Source organism: Triticum aestivum, chromosome 4B (genome assembly GCF_018294505.1).
Source record: "Triticum aestivum cultivar Chinese Spring chromosome 4B, IWGSC CS RefSeq v2.1, whole genome shotgun sequence".
In the NCBI taxonomy this organism is placed as follows: domain Eukaryota; kingdom Viridiplantae; phylum Streptophyta; class Magnoliopsida; order Poales; family Poaceae; genus Triticum; species Triticum aestivum.
Window position 1 is genome coordinate 105,349,889 of NC_057804.1, and position 10,313 is coordinate 105,360,201.

General features: G+C 47.3%; 1 pseudogene; it reads left to right on the forward strand.

The window, feature by feature from the left end:
* The window catches only part of LOC123090005 (SWI/SNF complex subunit SWI3C homolog), a 21,840-nt pseudogene that overhangs the window by 5,023 nt on the left and 6,504 nt on the right, over window positions 1–10,313 (forward strand).

The following is a 10,313-nucleotide window of genomic DNA, read 5'->3' on the forward strand; positions in this document are numbered from 1 at the left end:
TTTTAGTGCCATTTTCTTTCTTTATGTCAGAATTCCAATTTGACACACATCAAATCTGTTTTCCTTTAACACCATTAATTGTCTGATTCAAATTGAAAAGCGTACAATTCACTGCTGAACTTCCAGGTTTAAATGAATTCAGATTGCACTTTGCATGTACTCTTTCAAGGGATGTCTATGTGGTGCATGTTGTGCACAACTGTACTTCCATTTTATCCTATGAAACCATGGCCTTAGTCATCTGAAAAGGTATCTGCTTGCGTTATTTTATGCTTAGAAACTAAACATGATTACACTAAAATAGTAATGCATATAAGACAAATACTACAAAGTCAAAACTAAAAGTACTAATGACCAATAAAATGATAAGTAACGAAAGTCAGTAAGCATTATCCTGAGTGTCTTGTATTTAGTACCATGTTCTCTAGCTGAGTTTGTCTGCTTGCAACGTGCACTGGCTGTAGAGTACTGCACTTTATACTTTCTCATGACCAAAACATTTGTAGGCTTTTGAGTCTTCTGTATATTTCGTCTCACTGTTCATAAATATTGTGTAGGTTGCATTCTTGGCCTCTGCAATTGGACCAAGAATTGCAGCATCATGCGCAAGTGCGGCGTTATCTGCATTGACAAGAGATGATGATCCCAGGTTAGCCATCTTTTTCTGTATTGAGTGAATTTTATTAACATTATCAAACACGGAAGGGTTGGCACTTTGAACAATTTACATCCTTAACTTGAGGTAAAAAAAAAATCTGTTTGGTGATGATATTTCGACCTTTGGTTTTGCTCCCAGTTCCCTTCCCATATTCTGCTATAGTGTGATTTTGACTTGCCTTTTGCTGAAGGGTGATTTCTGAAAGAATGCATACTGATGATAGGGCCCATGGTGCGCATCCAAACTTTTGTGGCCATAATGGTAGCTGTTTCATATTTGTTACAGTTAATTTTGCTGTGAAATTTCATTTGTTTATTCATTCAAGAGTTTACCGTTACGTTACTATCCTATCCTGTAACAGGTGCTTCGTCGTCCATTTCTCTAGAAAATGTGAAGCATGCCACCCTGTGTGGTTTGTCGGCAGCGGCAATTAAGTCTAAACTCTTTGCGGATCAGGAGGAACGTGAAATCCAAAGACTAGTTGCTACCATGATAAATCATCAGGTTAGTCTGCATTCTGTCATTTTATTGCATGCACAATTTGTTGTGAACTGGCACTGCTGATTTCTGTGTATAGATTTCTACTTGTCAAGTCCCTAAAAATTTGAGTTTCCTTTCAGTATGCAACATAAAATATCTCTCTACAATGGAAGTCTCACGGGCTTAATTTCCTTTACTAGCCTAATTTTATGATAGAAATGATATGACATTGTGGCCGGGAACCAGATGAATACTGATAGACAGAGAACTTGGAATCAGCTGCATGATGATTAACTGGTAGCTGCCAAATCAAGATGTGCTCTCTAGTTGCTGTAACTATACTGTCGAGTCGCGGGAGATCACCATTCTTAGACTTTGATCGTGTAGCGCTCTCTCTCTCTCCACATATACATACACACACACGCACACACACGCACACACACACGCGCGCGCGCGGGATCGGATTTCTCTGGCTGGAGGCTCCTCCTCCTCTTCTAGGTCATGGCCATGGGCTTGGGCCACATGGGCTTAAGTGGACATGGGCAGTAAGGCCCATACCAGTTCAACACGCCTAGATATCTATCCCCATCCTGTCACATGCCAAGTTACAATCCTTTGTTCTCAATCCCTTTGTCAAGCAATCTGCAAACTGCTGCCCAGAGCTGACATGAGTAAGGCTGATGATCCTAGCGTCAAGTTTCTCATTAATGAAGAAGCGAACAATTTCCACATGTTTTGTCCTATCACGTTGAACAGGGTTATTAGCAATGCTTATAGCTGACTGATTGTCACACCATTCCCGCAAGGGTCGGGTCCCTTCCTCAGAAGTTTCAACTCGTTCAGGAGGTGCTTCACCCAGAGCATCTCACTCAACCCTTGAGATAAGCTCTATACTCGGCTTCTGCATTTGATCTAGACACCATTGTTTGTTTTTTGCTTTTCCATTACACCAATTTCCTCCCACAGACACACACAAAGTAGCCAGAAGTTGATCTTCTATCATCTTGACAACCAGCCCAATCAGAGTCACTATAGCCATCCACCTCCAGATGTCCACTCTTCGCAAATCACAACCCTTAACCCGAAGTGCCCTTCAAGTATCTGAGGATTCTATGCACAGTATTAAGACGCCCACTCCTTGGTTCATGCATGTATCTGCCACCACACCCAGGCATACGAAATGTCAGGCTTGGTATGACAAGTACAATAATCTCCCAACCACTTTATGATAATCTTCCTTATTCACTAGCTCTTCAGATTGTGCTGTCACTTGATGATTTTGTTCAATCGGAATAAGGGCTGCATGACATCATGCCCATGTCACGCAAGAGATCCAAGGTGTATTTTCGTTGGCACAAAGATATTCCCTTCTCTGTCCAAGCCACTTCAATTCCAAGGCAGTATTTTAGGTTGCCCAAATCCTTTACCTCAAACTCCTTGCTCAGGCACCCCTTCAATCTCTCTATTTTCTCCTTATCATCTGCAGTGATGATAAACATGCACATAAACTGTAAGAATGTTGATCTTCCGATCAAAGTGTCTAGAATGGTGATCTTCCGATCAGAGTGTCTATAGAACATCGTGTGATCACCTTTACACTGGTCATACTCCCATACCACAGACAACACGTTTGAACCTATGAAACCATGCCCTCAGTGATTGCTTCAGCCCATACAAGGATTTCTTCAGCCTGCATACCTTCCCCATGGTCACTGAAGTACCAAAATCTGGTGGTATCTCCATGCACACTTCTTCCTGCAGCTCACCATGCAAGAAGGCATTCTTGACATCTAGTTGATGCAACTTGCACCCATGGTTTGCAGCACAGGAAACCAATATTCTTATGTGTTTGCCACTGGAGCAAACGTCTCATCATAGTCCATTCCATAAGTTTAACTATATCCCTTAGCGACCAATCTGGCCTTATACCGTTCCCTTCCCCTCAGGATTCTGCTTAACGGTATAGATCCACTTACAACTCGCCGCTTTCTTTTCTGCCAGCAATGTGGTTAGCACCCACGTCTTGTTTTTATTCAATGCATCCAACTCCTCTATCATCACTGCACGCCGCTTCGGATCTTGCTTTGCAGCCTTCCAATCCTTCGGGATTGACAGTTTGAAGAGAGGCAACAAATGCTCTATAGAAAGGAGACAACCTCATAAGACACAAAGTTGCCAATGTCATGGTCACCACAAACATCATCCTGTGGTAGAGCCTTCCTTGCCACTTCACCCTTTCTTGCCACTTCACGAGTCGCTTTCACAATGCAATAGGCAATTTCATTGTGTCAGGTGAGCTTGCATCACTACCTTGCTACTCCCCATGCACTTGAGACTGTCGTCGTGAGTATACCAGGAGTGTGTCAGATGAGCTATGCACTCGTGGCTGCCGTCGTGAGTACACCAGGGAAATCTTCTGCCACTGATCCTGAACAGGAAGCTTGAGATTACCAATCTGAATTGTACCCACTGTTGGCTAGACCTGAACCTGCACATCATCATCAGTGAGAGTACCAATTGCAATTCACCCACTATTGGCTGGACCCGAACCTGCACATCATCATCAGTGTTAGTGCCCACAGAATCACCCCGAGTGTGAGACACAGCCTGCTCCCTTGCTTGACCATCCTTCACAGAGTGTAAGTGGTGAAGCTCTCCAAACAACAAACTTAGATCTGTCAGCTCACCATGGAATGGTTCAGACTCCCTGAAGGTGACATCCATACTGACAAGCCTGCGTTTCTCATAGGGACACCAACATTTATACCCCTTTGACTGCCTAGGAAAACACACTTCACTGGCTGTGGATCTAACTTCCCACAGAAGGTTGGTGATCTCGAACAAAACAAGTACTGCCAAACAACTTTGCGGGAACAACAAACTTCGTTTCTCCAAACATCAACTCACTAGGAGATTTCATGCCTAGTATTCTTGATGGTGTCCTTACATTAAGTCATACGAGAATAGCAGTCGATAAAGGTAACAAAATATTTCATTCCATTCACTAACATCACCGGGCTAGTCCATACATCTGAATGAACAAGCATAAAAGGCTCTTGTGTGTTTAGGATATTCGCAAGCATCACAGGTCAACTTGCCCTTGCCTACCCCACACATAACATTCAGAAATATTCTATACATCTTATCAAAAGATACATGTCCCATCCTATACTGATGGACATCGCCTGCTTTACCGAAAAAGGCTTTCGCCCTGCTTTATAAATAAAGCAAACCATCAGAGCCACAAAATCTAACAAAGTACACGCCACACACGCACACAAAGGTAGCAACAAACATAGTGCACAAAGGATTCAGCTGAGGGCACAGCTCAACAAGCCCTGAAATAAAACAAATAAAGGCCGACAAACACGCCATGTAGGTCTAATTTGGCTCGGGAGTGGTGGAGGAAGCGGCGGCGCGAAGCGAAGAGCCAATGCGCGAAGATCTGCTATGATGGTGTTGATGGTGTCACAATCCTAGGGGCGGCTAAGCGGCCGCCAAAGCTGCAAGTAACCATACATTTTGTAAATCGTGCTAGAAGCCCGTTGAAGGGGGCCCTGCTGGATCACAAGTTTATTACGGACGGTCCAAAACGTCCAGGCAAGAACCCCCACACCTAGCCACCTAATGTGGCGGACACGTTAGGGGGAGGCCTGGATCCCCGCAAATAGGTCAAGGAAGTTGGTGTGGGACCACCATCCACCAACCACTTCGCGGAAACAACTCCAGAGGAATTGCACCGAAACACACGAGATGATGTGGTTCGAGTCTTCCTCCGTCCCGCATAGGGGGCAGAGGCCATCTCCAGGGCCATTACGCTTGCGCACCTCCACACTTGAGGGTACCCGGCCCTGGGTCCATTTCCAGAGGAAAATCCTAATCTTTAGTGGTAGATGGATCGACCAAATCTGGACAAGTGGCGCGAGGCCCGGGTCAGCCGCAATGGCCTGGTAGAGGGATTTGGTGGAGAATCGCCCCGAAGTCTCCAAGTGCCAGGAGATGCGGTCACTCGGTTGATCCGGGTCCTGGGGCTGCAACGCGATGCACTCCAGGAGATCCTCCCAGGCGGCGAGGTCAGGAGGCCCAAATGGCCTTCGGAACGTGAGACGCCCCAAGTCAATAAGGGCCGCCTCCACAGAGATCCCATGTTTGACCGCGATGGCGAACAGATCGGGGAAGCGGGTTGCAAAGGGGCGTTCCCCAACCCACCTATCAAACCAGAACAATGTGGATGCTCCGGACCCAACCGCGATGGAGGTCCCGATGTGAGAGACCGGGAGTAGCCGGATGACGGACTGCCAGAACTGCGAGCCGCCAGTCCGCTGACAGAAGGCGAGAGGCTGTCCACGAAGGTATTTTTCCGGATGATGTCAAGCCAAAGGCCGCCCTCCCCATTCGCAATCCTCCATAGCCTACGTGTCAGCAGGCCGATGAATGCGTTTGGACTACATCATCCCGAGCCCGCGTTGGTCGTTAGCCTTGCAAATGTCGGGCCAATGGACCATATGGTACTTCTGCTTATCGCCGTCGCCAGCCCAGTAGAAGCAAGACAGATATTTGGCGATCTCGTGAAGGCTGTAGAAGCTCATGATGAATAGGAGCAGGCTGGAGAGGGAAGAGTTAATGAGCATAGTCCGGGTTGCCTTGGATGGCCAGGGGCCTCGCCAAGGCTTGATTTGGTGTTCGAGCTTGGTCACCGTGGGGCGCAACTCCGCCATGGATAGCCGGGAGTCACTAATGGGTATCCCTAGGTAGGATGTCGGGAAGGAACCCAACTGACAATTTAGCCGATCTGCAATGTTCTGCCGTTCGGTGGGCAAATATCCCAGCGCCATCACTTCACTCTTGTCGAAATTGATCGTGAGGCCCGACATCTGCTGGGAACATAGGAGCAAGAATTTCACATTTGCAATGTCCGCCGCGGCCCCTTCTACCATTATGATGGTATCGTCGGTGTGTTGTAGGAGGGACACCCCTCCCCCTCCCACAACGCGCGGGACTAGCCCATGGATGTGGCTCGCAACTTTGGCCTTGTCCAGGATGGTCGCGAGGGCATCCACCACCATGTTGAACAGGAAGGGGGAAAATGGGTCGCCCTGTCTGACCCCACAATTAGTGGGGAAGAAGGGGCCAATCTCCCCATTAATGTTCATGGTGGTACGCCCATTAGAGACCATCTGCATGACCCGGGTGACCCAACGGTCATCAAATCCTTTATGGAGCAAAACTTCCCTAAGGAAGGGCCAGTGAACAGTGTCATAGGCTTTATGGAAGTCAATCTTCAGGAACACCGCCTTCATCTGCTTGGCACGGACCTCATGAAGGACTTCATGGAACACAAGCACCCCATCCAAAATATACTGGCCTCGGATGAAGGCTGACTGGTTGGGGTGGGTGACTTGGTCGACGAGCAAGGTCACCCTATTAGCGTACCCCTTCGCTAGAATGCGGAAGATCACGTTGATCACCGTGATCGGGTGGAATTGGCGAATGTCCGAGGCGCCGGACACCTTAGGGATGAGAATAATGATCCCAAAGTTGATCCGGGCCAAGTCGATGGTGCCTACATAGAACTCCTCAAATAGGGCCATCACTTCGGGTTTAAAGAATCCAGAAAGCTTGGAAGAACTTAACTGGGAGACCGTCTGGTCCCAGGGCTGGATGCCGGATTCATGCCCTTGATTGCTAACAGGACCTCCTCCTCGGAGACAGGTGTTGTTAGGGCTGCGTTCTTAGTGTCCGAGACGCGTTGATGCGCGGCCCAAAAATCAGGGGCCAAGGATACTCCTCCCCTAGGGGAGGCAGAGAAAAAGGGCTTTATAAAAGCCACGAATGTGCAAGCGGATGTCAGTCGGCCACTGGAGGAGGTTATCCCTGTCCCACAGGAGAGGGATGGTGTTGCAGTGTCTCCGGCCGTTGGCGATGGCCTGGAAATATGTCGCATTGGCGTCCTCCTCGAGGACCCACCGTTGGGTGCCTCGTAGATGCCAATAAGCCTCCTCATCGGTGTAGATTATTGTGAGCTGGTCCTCAAGATCGTATCGCAGTAACCACTCATCGGGACACAACCCCGGAGTGTCAGCCCAAAGGTCCAGAGCTTGGATGGAGGACAGTAGGGCTTTCTTGCGCTCCCGAAGACATCGACCGAGGTTTGTGCCCGTCCCTTTCATGAACTGATGAGCGCGTTTAGCGCAAAAGTGCTAGGAATCAACCACCGAGAGGGACCGATGGGGCTCGCCGCGTGCCGTCATCCATCTATCCCGGACGGCCGCTAGGAACCCTTCCTGGTTGAGCCAGAAGGTCTCGAAGGGGAAGCGCGGGGGAGGAGGTGGGCGATCATCCTTCGAGGATAGGAGGAGGGGGACGTGATTCGACCCAATCCTAGTGATCGCACGTAAGGACGCGAGGGGGTAGCGAAGCTCCCACTCAGGGGAGACGAATACACGGTCCAGGATGGACGGCGTCGGGTCCGCCTGCCGATTGGTAAACCTGGCCCCAATCCTATCTAATTCTCGGAGCCCGAGATCCGCAATACAATCGTTGAAGAGCTGCATTCGAGGGTAGTTAACTAGGTCGTTGCTCTTATCCTCAGCCGAGCGGATGAGGTTGAAGTTACCCCCGACTACAACAGGTAGTTGGGCCGCCGAGACCTTCATCCGGAGCTCGTCTTCAAGCTCCTTGTGGTACCTCACAAATGCGTCCAAAGGTGATGTGGGCTGCCATGCTCTTTCCCAAGTTCCAACTTGGTGCATCCAAGGTAAAATCAATGGGCTCCGTTGTTGGTGCAAACTTCCTCCCAGGTACATGAACTTTGATCCTCCAGCGCTCCTCTTCCGGTAAAGTTGTAGAGAAGGTTCTGGTGAGGCCTGGTAATCCGATGTTCAGGTACTTCATGACTTCCTTCAAATGTCGTCCGAAAGGAGTGTCGTCATCTGGCTGAGTGAACTTGTTCCTGTGGTCCGCCATCTATAGAGTAGAAATAGAGGAGAATTAGAAATGAGCAAAGAAGAGTAATCCTATGGCTTTTCCTAGTGGTCGCGTCCTACAGTCAGCGTGGGCTCTGATACCATCTTGTAGCGACCACGATCCCAATGGACCGAAGGCTCTGTGCTTAAGTGTCATCCCTGGATCGGTATGCTGACACACACAATACTCGAGGAATTATAACAGAGTTCAATCACACACTTATTACATCGAGGTCCTCATAAAGAGTATCTGTTACACAAATAAAATGGCTGAAGGCCATCTAAACTAAATAACTGCGGAAGCTTCGAAGATAAATGAGTCCATCAACTCCAACGGCATAACTGAATGCATGACAACGACCTAACCTATCGCACCTTATTCTTCGTCGGTAAAGTCTACAACATGAGACGTTGCAGCCGTGTAGGTCAGCACATGGAAAATATGCCGGCAGAGTTACACTGCAAAGCAATGAATGCAAGAAATTCTATCTACATGCATATTTGGCTGGTGGAGGCTCTAAGTTTAATGTTTTGCATAAAGCTAATTTTTCCCTACAACAAAGGAATAAATTTTATTTACTACAAAGTTTGTACCAATGATTGAGAAGGTTCCTCCAACTCAAATCCCATGATTAAACAAGTATCATCATTAAACCCAATTCATTAATTTAAAGGGTGATGAGATCAACAATAATATCCACTTCTAGATACTCAAGATGTCCATAACCGGGGACACGGCTAACCATGATTAGTTTATACACTCTACAGAGGTTGCGCACTTTTCCCCACAAGACTTGACCGCATCCATGATCGGAAGATCGAGACATAGTCTTTCTGAAGCATTAACTCTACTCTGGGTAGACCAGTACACCTACTTCACCCTACATCTGCTAGTCCACCTCTTCAAGAGCTCACACAACTTACTCAACTATGCCAGAGCCCATAATGGCTTGTGGCTGCACACAGAAGTTTCTAGGCATGAAATATCATATGATCCCTTTGAGCCTGGGTGGCGAACCAAGGAAAAATCACACGGGTACTCCGGGATTTCCCAATGGGCAAGCACTGGTTTCTCCAGGTGCCCCAACCAATCCACCCAGATGTGTATTAAAGTTGCCACCTTAAAGTTATCCAAAATATTAACTCTCACAACTTCCATGTACATCACGATCCAATCCCCGTCTACGAGCTTGGCTAAGCAATAATTGAGCATAACGTATATTCCCGGGGTGATCAAAGGTATTAGGTTCCTACCTCAAACACTACAACCAAAACACATGTTCCCAATCCTACTCATGCAAATATTTGAGGGGTAAAACTAATGAATAGTAAAAACCGGGTATAGAAGAGTATGATCAAAGTGTAACTTGCCTTGCTGACGATCGGAAAACTCTAGAGATTTGTAGTAACAAGCTTCGCACTCCGGAAAATCTAGCGTTGACAAACAGTAGCATACATAAGCAATCAATCAAACGATGCAAAGAGAAATCGAGAATAGATCCAAATAAAACTCAAAACAAGAAAATAACTAAACTAAACAGAAAACAACTTCTAACAACATTATTTTTATGTGGATTCGGTCTTAACAGTAGGTACATGTGACTAGCTACGACTTGCCAAAAGAATCAACTCAAACGGAGCTACGAAACTCAAGAAGCAAACGAAACAAGATCGGATACTAATCTGAACTAAACTCAAATTTTAAATTGTCAAAATCTTGTTCAAGTTGGTTTACTGGATAGAGGGGATCGTTACGAAGATTTAGGCGTTGGTTTCATCTAATTTGGATAAACGAGCTAAAAGTTACGCTAGTTTGAAGATCAGGGGCTAAATCGCGATAAAAGTATTCATGGATAGGTCCCTGGCCGAAAAATAAACAAAAAAGAAAAATCTATCGGACGAACGTCCGCTAACAGACTAACGAACGAATTCATTCGTTAACAGAACCAATCGGGTGAATGTTTGCTAATTAACGAACTAAAAAATAAAATCGATCTAACCTAACTAAACCGAAACTAAAAAAACCGAAAAAAGGGCGAACCGGGACAATTTTTATACTGGTTCGGTCAAACGGCGAGGCGGGGCGGCGGCTTCGGCGACGGTGGGCTTGGCGACGGCGGGCGGCGACGGCAGCCGCAGCAGCTAGCGGCGGTGACACGGGCGGCGGTGACTTGCGGCTCGGCGGCGGCTCTAAGCGAGGGCGGCGGCGG